This window comes from Suncus etruscus, chromosome 3 (genome assembly GCF_024139225.1).
Source record: "Suncus etruscus isolate mSunEtr1 chromosome 3, mSunEtr1.pri.cur, whole genome shotgun sequence".
Lineage (NCBI taxonomy): Eukaryota > Metazoa > Chordata > Mammalia > Eulipotyphla > Soricidae > Suncus > Suncus etruscus.
In genome coordinates this window covers 132231000-132244136 of record NC_064850.1, presented here as the reverse complement: position 1 = coordinate 132244136, position 13137 = coordinate 132231000, and the positions used below count along the sequence as shown (strand labels likewise).

The 13137-nt window shown below is 34.3% G+C and overlaps 1 non-coding gene across 1 annotated transcript; it reads right to left on the bottom strand.

Moving 5' to 3' along the window:
• Positions 1–6984: 6984 nt before the first annotated feature.
• On the bottom strand, positions 6985–7148 carry LOC126005652 (U1 spliceosomal RNA). The gene has a single exon (XR_007494694.1). It is a non-coding gene; the product is annotated as a U1 spliceosomal RNA (small nuclear RNA).
• Between the last annotated feature and the right edge of the window lie 5989 nt (positions 7149–13137).

Genomic DNA, 13137 nt, shown 5'->3' with positions numbered 1-13137 from the left:
TGAGTCTGGGGTTTGAACCCAGGTTTGTGTGTGTGGAGACAAATATTTTACCTACTATACTATCTCTCTAGCCCTTCTCTAGCTTTAAGTTAAGAATTTCTCAAGACTAACTGAGCTCTTTTTTTTAGTGGCAAGGTGTAACTGTTGCAAATCAATGAAAATATTAGAAGCTCTTTGTCTTGGTAAACAAAGTATTTGTCAACAAATGGGAAAGAATTATATTTAAAAATTAATAAAAGTACAAGAAAAATTTTTGGAAAGTAGTGTCTAGGAATTTTGCTGTAGATATAGCTAGCAATATACCTTAATTAGGGTCAATATTATGGACCAATATTTTTCCATTATAATAACCTTTTAGAACAGTGGCATTTGCAAATTGTAACTAATTTCTGTTTCATTTTTTGTATAAATATAACTGTACAATGACTTGATATTCCTTGAAGTATTGCTTTTCAGGGGCTTTTTTCATTTCTAGTCAACATTTCACGATCAAATTTACTTCAATTATATACTTTCTAAAATCAATGAAGTGTTATTGCTCTCTTCTCCTGATGTAGCATTCAAATTAGTGAAACAATACTCCTGTCTCATTTTATATATTTTTTTCTTTCCAGTAATATTGATTGGCCCAGTTTTCTCACTTTTCTCTGTAAAAGCACATGAGTATAGGGACAGCTCATTTGTTAAATCAAACCATGGCCAGATAAAATTAGTTCACACTTATTTCCAGAGGCCTTTTATGTCAGTATTAGACATTATTTTGTAGCAACTGCCAATAAAACATTTGAGATAAAATGAATCTCAAGACCAAGGGTGACTGACCATAGTTACAATGGGTTTGCATCAATTGTGTACAGTTATTTATCCTGAGTTTTTTAAATCAAATTTCTTTATTTTAGACACGGTGGTTTCAAAATTTATTTGTTTATTTATTTCTGTATTCAACATTCCAACACCAATCCCACATTCCCTCTATTTAGGTTATCAGTTTTCAACCTCTCCATAGCATGCCACTTGGCATGTCTGAGTAATTTACTTAATGTTACTCGGTAAAACTTAATGGTAATAGACTTAAAGAAAACATTTTATTAAAAGAAAATCTGTGAAAATTGTTATATCATATACTGGAATCTCATGTAATTGCCTGAAGGACTACTAAAATGTCTATTGACAGTTAAGCATCTATAGTTAATTTTGTGTATTAGGTTACATGTTAAGTTCACACCTAATTTAATGTATTCCTACTGGAAATCAGTATTAAAATTATGAGGGTATTGCATGACTGTGTGAGTGAATACACAGTTCATGAATTTGAGGATCTGTGTAGTTGGGCTGATGAGTTCACATGGTAACAACTGTGGTTCCCACAAACCCTCTGAAGGGCCCCAGTGAGATCAGCTGTGAGGCTGATATATCCATGAGTTTAGACCTTTCTTTTGAAAGTTAGAAGGGTCCATAGAATTGGCCACTTGCTCAGACATGATGGTAGGCTCTAGATCATGGGCTTTTCTGCCATGGACTTCTGGAAATAGAGAGTTGCTAAGGGGACACAGTTTAGCTTGGCACCAAAGCTGCCTGGAGATGTCAGTCACAAAACCAGCATACCTGGAGTTTTTGGTAGTGAGGAGTCTCTGCTATCCTGAGTTTTGGACATTAATTCCCAGTAAGAGATTTTAAAGGTGTTACAAAAGTAAAATATACTAATTATTATAGTATTTTCTAAGAGCTTTTAGCACTACACGCTAGATTCACAGTCTAAAAACACACAAACCAGGACTCTACTCTCACTCATTGTTGGATAATATTTAAATAGCCGTGGTTTAGCAGTCTTCTTAGAATTGCCTTCATCTTAAACAGAAAACAGATTGGCTTTCAAAGGACACAACTTATATCCTTTAAAAGAACATTCCTTTTATGCCGTTTAAAAGAAATATCATTGGATTCCAAATATTTATGTGTTAAAATAATCTTTTTACTCTTCTACATAGTATGATCAATTTCAATAACTTTAAATTTTATTTTTATAGGAATAGTAGTATAGCTAAGCAGTAGAGTGTTTCCTTTGCATGTGTAAAACCATGGGTTCAATTCCCACCAAAGGATAGTGGGAGGATATAAATAATCTGCCTCTGAGGAATTTGTGATGGGTGACTGTTCTGGTCCATAGCAAAAGTTCTTATCTAGAGTTTCTGAATAAATTACAAAGCATTCAGTTAAACTGAATTTCAGATTAACATTAATTGTTTAATACAAACATAATCTTGCAATATTTAGAACATAGTTTACTAAAAATGTATTCAATGCTTAACTTGATTCAAATTTAATTTGGTTTCTAATATTTTGTTTATAAATTTGGTCACCCTGTTGATATTCCTTCATTTAAATACTCTAATTTATATATCAACATTCAGAAAATTTTGTTTATTCAACATTAACACAGCAGTCAAACTCAAATGGTGTTTGATATATGGAGGGAAGAATTCTATTTAATTTTAGGAAGTCAATTGTCTAAAATATATGTTTTGAGATTAAGTTATGCTGTATCTTTTAACAGTTACAGCAGACACTAAGAATTGACAATCTGCAAACTATTTACAATTGCTTGTAAACTTGCCATACACCAGTATAATAGCCAAAAACATAATGCTTATCATTCCCCAGACCCTGAATAGCATCAACCAGTTCCAGTGGATGACATACAAGTTGGAGGCACGGGTTGGTATTTCATGAATAGCTTTTATGGGAGGAATAATTCCTGCTTTCTTGGGGACTTTTTTGCTCCTTCCCCATTCTTCCTGCCTGGCACATGGAGGTGTTGCCTAGAGATGCAACCAAGTCATGCATGAGGTGATTTGAGACTAAAAGACAGAGAGGAATGAAAGAGTACAGTCCTCAAAATACACCATCTAAACATGTGGATTGTTTCAGGCTAAAGACATTTAGAACTCAAAATCAGTTTTTGTTTGTTTTATACATCTCTCTTGCTTTAAGGAATTTATATAGAGTCTAAATCAGAAAGAGAGATAATACTAAGAATAACCTGCAACATTAGAGACCTCCTGGATCATATGGGAGTTCAATTTCTAGTTTTTGAGGAATCTCTATATTGTTTTCCACAAAGACTGGACTAGACGGCATTCCCACCAGCAGTGAATGAGAGTTACTTTCTCCCCCACTTCCCCACTAGTACTGATTGTTCTTTGTGATGTGTGCCAGTCTCTGTGGCATGAGATGGTACCTCATTGTTGTTTTGATTTGCATTTCCCTGATGAATAGTGACGTGGAGCATTTTTTCATGTGTCTTTTGGCCATATGTATTTCTTCTTTAAGGAATTGTCTGTTCATATGTTCTCCCCATTTTTTATGGGGTCAGATGATTTTTTTTTATTATTAAGTTCTGTCAATTTCTTGTATATCTTTTTTTTTTCTTTTTCTTTTTCTTTTTTTTTGGTTTTTGGGCCACACCCGGTAACGCTCAGGGGTTACTCCTGGCTATGTGCTCAGAAGTTGCTCCTGGCTTGGGGGACCATATGGGACACCGGGGGATCGAACCGCGGTCCGTCCAAGGCTAGCGCAGGCAAGGCAGGCACCTTACCTTTAGCGCCACCGCCCGGCCCCAATTTCTTGTATATCTTATTAGATCTTTATGTTATGGGTATTGGGTGAATAGTTTCTCCCTTTCTGTGGGTGACCTTTGTGTCCTAGTCAATGTTTTCTTTGAGGTGCAGAAGTTTCCCAGTTTAATGTAGTCCTATTTGTTTATCTCTGCTTCCACTTGTTTGGACAGTGGTGTTTACTCCTTGAAGATGTCTTTAGTCTCAATGTCATGAAGTGTTTTACCTACATGTTCTTCTATATACCTTACAGTTTTGGGTCTGAAATTGAGGTATTTAATCTATTTACATTTGACCTTTGTGCATGATGTTAGATGGAGGTCTGAGTTCTATTTCTTGCATATCGATAACCAGTTGTTCCATAACCACTTGTTGAAGAGACTTTCCTTGCTCCATTTTGTGTTTCTTGCTCCTTTATCAAAGATTATATGTTTTGTAAACATTCTCTGAATACTCAAGTCTATTCCATTAATCTGAGGGTCTGTCTTTATTCAAGTACCATGCTATTTTAATGACTATTGCTTTGTAATACAATTAAAAGTTGGGATAAGGGGTCGGCGAGGTGGCACTAGAGGTAAGGTGTCTGTCTAGCAAGCCTAGCCAAGGAAGGACCGCGGTTCGATCCCCCAGCATCCCATATGGTCCCCCCAGGGACAATTTCTGAGTGCTTAGCCAGGAGTAACCCCTGAGCATCAAATGGGTGAAGCCCAAAAAACCAAAAAAAAAAAAAGTTGGGATAAGTGATGCCCCCCCATCGTCTTTTCCCTAGAGTTACTTTAGCTATTCATGGGCTTTATTGTTGCAAATGAATTTCAGAAGTGTTTGATCAACTTCTTTGAAGAATGTCATGGGTAACCTTAGAGGAATTGCATTAAATCTGTATAATGCTCTAGAGATTGTTGCCATTTCAATGATGTTAATTCTACCAATCCATGAACAAGATATTGTCTCCATTTCTTTGTGTCCTATTTTATTTCTTGAAGCAGTGTTTTATAGATTTCTTTGTATAGGTCCTCCACCTCTGTTAAGTTGACTCCAAGGTATTTAAATTTCTGTGGCACTATTGTGAATGGGATGTATTTTTTATGTACATTTCTTCTTTATCATTATTTGTGTATAAGAAGGCCATTGATTTTTGTGTGTTAATTTTGTAGCCTGCCATTTTGCTATATGAATCTATTGTTTCTAGAAGTTTTTTTAGTAGAGTCTTTAGGGTTTTCTAAATATAGTATCATATCATCTGCAAACAGCAAGAGCTTGATTTCTTCCTTTCCTATCTGGTTGCCCTTGATATCTTTTCTAAGGACACAAAAACATTATACAAAAATGCTGTCTGCACACTTATGCTCATTGCAGTGCTATTTACAATACCCACAATCTGGAAACAACCCAGAGGCCTGACAACAAATGAGTGGCTAAAGAAAATGATACATCTACAAAAGGGAATACTATGCAGCTGTCAGGAAAATTGAAGTCATGAAAATTTCCTATACATGAAAACTACTTACTGAGTGAAATAAGTCAGAGGGAGAGAGACACACAAAATCGAATCGAATCATTCATCTATGGGATTTAAGAAAAATAAAAGACAGTATGGTAATATCCAGAAACAATAGAGATGAGGGCTGGAAGGACCAATCTATAATATGAAGCTTATCACAAAGAGTGGTGAGCACAGTTAGAGAAATAACTATATCAACAACTCGTATGACAACGGTAGTGAAAGATATAGAATGCCTGTCTCAAAGACAGACAGGATGAGGAGGATATTATTTAGAAAATAAAAGAAAGAAAGAAACCTACCTGCATGGCCTGGCAAGTACTTGTTAGCAAATGTTTTCTCTTCCCATATTATTGTAAATTTTCTCTTCTCTTGTAGCTCTAGACTGTACTATTTACTATCACTCTGGAGGACTTAAGCATCAGAAACTCATTGTCTTTGGGTCTCATGTCTCTAAGCTTACACAAAAATGTAGATATGGTTTTCTCTACTTAATTTGTCTTTGCCAAATTTTTATGGAAGTCAGAAAAAGAATCTAGAAGCAGTGAAGTTAATATCTACCACCCCTATACTACCTATAATTTTTTATTACTTGGGGTATATAAAATTTGTCTTGAGTGGGTTGAATAATGGTGCCCCAGAAAGTATGTCAACATTCTGATGCCTGAAACCTGTATGAATATAAACTTATTTGGCATATTGGTGTTTTTAATGGCAATAAGATTAGTAAGCTCAAGATAAAGTTATCCTTTGTGATAAAAATGGAACCTAAATCAATCAATGTGACCTTAAAGAAGAGATGAGGGGAGAAGACACCAGGCAAAGAAAGTAAAGATCATATGAAATCAAATGCAAGCAAGTGATTCAGCCACAAACCAAGGAATACCTGGAGTTTCTTTTCTTCTTTCTCTTTGCTTTTGTTTTGAGCCACACACAACAATGCTTAGAGGTTACTACTGGCTCTTTGTTCAGAAAATCTGTGTTCAGGAAATCACTGTGCCCAGGGAACCAGCTGGTATGTTGGGTATCAAAGTTGTGTCAGTCAGGTTTAATACAAGTGTCTGGCTTGTGTCTCTCTAATTACTATTTTGATTTCCTAACCCAGAGAGTTATTACCGGTTTTGATGAGAAGAAATGTGGGGCCACAAGTTGTAGAGTTTGATTATTTAGTTAATACTCCTCCTTTAAAGTCAAAGTCAATTATCATTCTGTTTTCTTATTTGTTTTTTATTGTGCTTGTATTGAGAAAAATATTTAACATTCGAATGTGGGGCTTTGTAGCACTCTCTGGCTGGCTACAGTTCACTTGAAGCAATAAAAAAGTATAGTAATCATCCCAAGTATGTACTTCATCAAATACTGTACTTATTTAACAAGAAGTTTGTGCTGGCTTTTGCATCTATTAGTTTGGCTACATTGAACTTTATAGTTCTATTTATCAATCAAATGCTAATCTAGTTGCTGTCCTAAAGGTAATTTGTAACTATGATTATAATCCCTAGTCAGTTGACTTTGTTATTCATAAGTGATATTGTCTTTCAAGGGGAGTGAACCAACTAGATGAATGTTTTTAAAGAGAACAGGCTTTCCTGAATTTAGAGATTTCAAAGAGTGCCCTGTCTATGTCTCTATATGTGTGTGTCTCTTTCTCAGTCTTTCTCTTTCTCTCTCTCTAGGATTCCAATTTATACAGATAATCTTATTAATATCCATTATATGTATTTTAGAATTGATTAACACTCACAATTTCATGATGCTTATAACCTACTCATTCAATTTTTCTATTTAAGCCATGAGTTCAGTTATGGAAAAATACACGATCTATTTATATATTTCCTTGTTTTCTTTTCTTTTTTTTTTTTTTTAAATCAGGGGAGAGCGCGAACGCAGTCCCCCACTACCACAAATTATGCAGTCGAGTTTCCCACATTTGGGGGAATCGCAGGGGTCAGCACACCCGGAGTGCAATGGGTGAGCCTCGCCCTGGAGAAACCACCTTTGTGATCATGGTATCTCCCCTGCCAGGTAAGTATTTCCTTGTTTTCTAAGAACTGTTTGCAGAAGTTTATTTGGCAAGTTTTCCAAGATAACCTACAGCTCTTGCAGATCCAAAGTAGTTTTTAGTTCTGCTTTATACCAATGTTTATTAAAGTGTATTTGTCCAGCACTTCCACTCTAGCAGCAGCATCTAGATCAATGGAGAATATTCTTGCAATACAAATTTCTTTGGTTCGATCTGCCTCTCTTCTATGCTGTGCTGTATTTTCGGCCTGATTTCATCCTGTGTATGGCATCTGCGGACGGCCCACCTTCCCGTGAGCCTTCCGTGGAGGTGAGTCGACATGCCCAGAAAGGGAGGAGCCACTGAACTTTGCTGGATCTCAGATGCCAGCACCCCTATCTGCCTCTCTTCTGTGCTGTGCTGCATTTTCGGCCTGATTTCATCCTGTGTGTGGCTCATCAGCAGATGGCCTGCCGTGGAGGTGACTCGACACACCCAGAAAGGGAGGAGCCAGAGGAGCACGGCCGCTCTGCTCCCCTTTGCTACCGTGCACATCATTTAGCCAATGAATACAACTACAACACGTAGAAAAACCCACAATACAAGTGTGACAATGGGGAAACAATGCAGGCCAGCGCCAGACATAGAGAATAAAGATGGCAACTCTGATGACTTGAACATGACCAACCAACTAGTCAGTCTCTCAGATAAGGAGTTTAGAGTTGCAATATGGACGATGTTCAAAGAACTCAAACAAAGTATAGAAGAGAACACTAATAAGAATCAAGAGAATATGAAGATAGAAATGAGAAAACTCCAAACTGAAATTTCAGGTCAAATAACAGGTCTGAAAAACTCAGTAGATGAATTGAAGAATAACAAATTTCTTTGGTTCTATTCCAAGTCTATTAGAAATTTTGGACCTTCAACCTTACAATCCACATGCTGACAAGTACTTCATGCATTTTTGTGTAGGCATCTGATATCCAGTTTGGACAATAACATAAGTTGCAAATAAGTTTCTTTTTGTTTTTTGTTTGTTTGTTTGTTTTTGGGTCACACCCGGCAGTGCTCAGGGTTACTCCTGGCTCTATGCTCAGAAATCGCTCCTGGCAGGCTCAGGGACCACCGTCCTTCTGCATGAAAGGCAAATGCCTTACCTCCATGCTATCTCTCTGGTGCAAATAAGTTTCTTAAATAATATAATGTGAGATGAAATAAAGTAAAAAAATATCTGCATATGTAAAACTCATGTTTCATTAGTTTATTTTATAACATACTTTTATCTTCTTTTTGATTGCTTTTGGATTGTACCCAGCTTTGCTTAGGGTTTTACTCCTGGTTCTGTGCTTAGGAGTCATCCCTAATGGTGACCAGGGAACCATATGTGGTGGTTCTCTGGACAATACAAGGAAAAAGATTTATCAGCTGCATTATCTATACAACCCTGAGTTTGCTATATAGTTATTTTGGAAAGGACCTCTCCTGAGTGGAATCTTTATCAGATAGTGACCAGTGCAGACTGGCAATCTTCCTTTTAAAGAAAGGAGTAATGAACCCTTAAGGTAACTTTATGACTTTGTGTATCATTGCTTACTATCTAACTCTTTGTTAAGAAGTTGTCAGCTGGGACCAAGAAATGTAGGGAACAGTAGACTCCAACCAAAATTGCTCCTATTCCCTATTTTCACTCCTTGAATCCCAAACTAATTAACTGCACCTTCGCTTACTCTTTCTTGTTTCTGAGTCATTTACCTGATGAAGAGGATGATTGAAAGTTTTGAGCATACCTCTTTTGTACTTTTGTTTGACTTGACCTTAGAGTCAGGCTTTGTCTCCTTACTCCAGGCAGCTGTGTCAGAATGCTTTTTTTCCTCCTTGGTTTTGAGTTAAATTGGCTACTGTAAAAATCTCATTCTTTGGAAAATTGCCTCAAGGTGCTCAAACAATGGGAGAAACTGTAAGATCAGCCTGAGTTCTTAAAACACATGAGAAAAATGTTTAATTTATACTTCCTCTTTGGTCCTAGCATATTGTGCTTTCACAGGAAATTCAAAATTTTGAGTTCCTATTTATATTTTTAGTTTTCTTCTGAAGAAAATATCATCTTCAAGTCAACATGGACAAGAATAAGATCAAAGTTGACAGTATTGGAGCAAATTTGAATAACCTATTTTTACTCAGGTTTAACATCTTTGCATTTCTAAATTCAATTTTATTTAAATAAGAATATTTTATTCCTCCTCAAAGATAAGAATTCATGTTCAATGCTTTTATCAACCTTACAGTAAGATTTAGGATCAAGCAGAAAGTTATCAACTATCATTACTATCCTCAAAACATCCTATTACTTTTTAAGTTTGGTTAATTTGTATAATATATTTTGTATCACATATCTTTGTAAGATAGGTAAAAAAATTTTCTAAATAGATTTTAAAGGGTAAAAAAAGACAAATAGTTGAAGAACAGGTGAAATGGTAATGAAGGAAAGGTGATTGCTTTGATTGAATGTAGCAGAGTTTAGTTTAATCCCTGGCACTGTATATAGGTCCCTGGGCATGTTTGGTCAATAAACACATCATGTATTGCTACAAAACCCAAGGGAAAAATTTTAAAAATTAAAGCATTTTTAAAAAGAATGTCAAACTCCATACTACGTTAAACTGTGTAGGCATCATTTATTCCTCCATTAATTAATTCATTGGTTCATCAACTAGGTCATTCATTCATTTAGTGACTATTTTGGGACTTCAATACAAGTGCCAGATTCCATGAAATAATTGGTGTTTGTTTTAGGGTTAGTGTTATTTATATGATTAGGATGTATACTTAATATGTTTGAAATTTTATCATAGCAAATATTTTATAGTGTCATGCTTGTATTATACCATATTTACTTACTGTTAGGAATAATTAGCAGAATTAGGAATTAAGAAAATATTTCTCCTCAAAAAGAGGCTTCACTCAGTCAAATTGAAAAGTATCATTTTAATATGTTAAAATACCAGATTTTTTAACTAGAGCTATAACCAAAGGGTTGAGTGCATGCATTGTATGTAGGATTTAATCTCTATGGATCATTTAAGCACCCCCAGGAGTAACCTCTGAGAACAGATTCAAAAGTAACTTCTAGTCCTGCTTAGTATAGACCCCAATTCAGCAAACAAATAAATAATAAATATCAATAATCCATTTTAGAACCTTGAAAGCAAGTATCAAGACATAAAAATTAGGAATATTACAAGAAAAATATTTAATCAGTTATTACAGATTTCTTATTATATTGGCCTGTATAAGTGGGTGACTATAAATGAATCGATTCAGTGAGGAAATCGTAGTACTTAAATTGACAGAAAATTTCTATTCAAGTAGCATTTAAAAAATTTAGGGCTGTCAGTAAAAATAAATATTGTTGGTTTCTCTAGTTTTACATATTGTCATATCATGATGTTTCTGAGCAGTGGTTTTTCTGTGATATTGTCATAGAATGACATTTTTAAGCAAAAATAAGGAGCATGGAGGAATTCAGTACTGTTTTTTCAAATCTCAACTTGTAAAAATTAATTTGGTATGACATGATAGTCATAGAATGAAATAGGACAGAACAGACTAGAAAAAATGGAATGTATCAGAATAGGTTACATGGCATGTCATGTTATGAGAAATTATTGTCCTTAACATATCACTTGTTGCATCATCAATTTTCTTTTCTCTATCAAATCTTTCCATTACTACAAATGTGAAATTATTTTATTTTAAATTTCCTGATTCAAATATTCACCATATTAGTAGTGTCCCAGTGATTTTGTTAATTTTTTTGATATCAATGTTCAGCAAAGACACTACATAAAAGAAAAACAAACTGGTATACCTGGTATATATTGATACGGAAATTTCAACACTGGCACACTATAGGAGTTATATCTAATCTTGAACTTAAATTTATTTTTAAATTGTTCAAAATATCAAAATAATTTTATTCAATACATCTTACAGTAGAACTAGAAAGAAAATCTGATCATCTCAATAGATCCAGAAAAGTAATGAATGACATTTAACATTATTTGATGTTGATAACAAACTAGAATAAGAAGCAAACGGTCTCAACATAATAAAGTTCAGAGCTAATGTCATAATCAAGAATGAAAGACTGAATTTCAGCTTTTCTTATAATTTCACATACAAAAATCCCCAAAGATGTCCAAGCACATTCATTGCTTCTAATCAACATATATTGAAAGCCCTTAGTCATAAAAATTAAACAAGAAGAAATGAAAGTCATACAAACTAGACGTGAACAATTAAAGTTATTTGTAAATAATAGCTATTAAATGTCTTAATTATATTATTAGCATATATTTTATATATAATTATATATATTATATGTAATATTTATATATTCATGTATATTACTTCTATTAATAAAATATATTATAAATAATTAAAGCTATTTGTAAATAATATCTCTTATGTAGTAAACCCTATAAATGTCACACAATAAAAATATATTAGAACTATATGTGAATTCTAGAAAGTAGCACACAAAATCACTTGTATTTTATACAATATAAAATATAAGCTATAAAAAATCTGAAAGGAACATTTTAAAAATAATATCATGGACATAGCTCACAATCAGAGACCTCTTGCTTGCATGAATATGCCCTGGTTTCATTTCTCGGTACTATGTACACAAAATTTTATTTAAAAAAATATTTAAAAGAATAAAATATTTGAAATATATATAACCAGTTTGTAAAATGTTTGTACTAAATAAACTACAAAAGATTGCTGAAAGAAATTAGGACCCACTGAGATAATGGTGGAAGAATCAGACCCTCTGATGGAAAGTGTTGGAATATTTATATGTATACAATCCTATAATTAACAAATTTGTAATTCATAGTGTCTCAAATAATTTTTTAATTTAATATTTGTAAAGCGAAGAGCCAGGATTAAGCCCTGAGCACTGCTGGGAGTGACCTTAAAACAAAACAAAAAATTAAAGAGGCACTTCTGCACAGAAAGATATTACATGCTCAAATTGGATAGTTTTTGTTAAAGTGTTGTTAAAATTTTGTAAACTGTCATAATTGCCTAAAATAAGCTACAGTTAAATGTAGTTCTTTTCAGAATTCTAATTCTAATACTTTTTTAAAAGTTTTATCCTATAATTAATTTTTTGATACAGTGCTGAATTCGGTTAGCTAAAATTTTGTTAAGTATTTTTGAATCTATGTTCATTAGTGAGATTAATCTGTAGTTTTCTTTCTTGGTGGTGTCCTTGCCATCTTTGGGAAAGAGTGTGATATTAGTCTCATAAAAAACGTTGGGGAGTATTCCTGTCTTTTCAACGGTTTGAAAGAGCCTATGGATAAATGGTAGTAATTCATCTTGGAATGTTTGATAGAATTAACTTGTAAAGCCATCTGGACCTGGGCTTTTGTTCTTAGGTAGTTTCTTTCTTTCTTTTTTTTATTTTTTTGTAGTTTTTGGGTCACACCCAGCAGCGCTCAGGGGTTATTCCTGGCTCCAGGCTCAGAAATTGCTCCTGGCAGGCACGGGGGACCATATGGGGTACCGGGATTCGAACCGATGACCTCCTGCATGAAAGGCAAATGCCTTACCTCCATGCTATCTCTCCGGCCCCCTTAGGTAGTTTCTTAATTACAGCTTCAATTTCCTCTGAAGTGATGGACCTGTTTAGACTTTCTAGATCTTCCTTTTCCAGTCTTTGAAGATGATATTTTTCGAGGAATCTGTTTATTTCTACTGGGTTCTCTATCCTAACTGAGTATAGATGTTCATAATATGACCTTATGATATTCTGTATCTCTCTGGGTTCTGTTGTAATCTCTCCCTTTTCATTTGTTATCCTATTAATTTGGGTGTTTTCCCTCTTCTTTTGGTGAGTTTTTCCAGTGGTTTGTCTATCTTGTTAATTTTTTCGAAAAACCAACTCCTAGTCTCATTGACTTTTTGTATTGTTTTTTTAGTTTCTATGTTGTTTATTTCTGCTC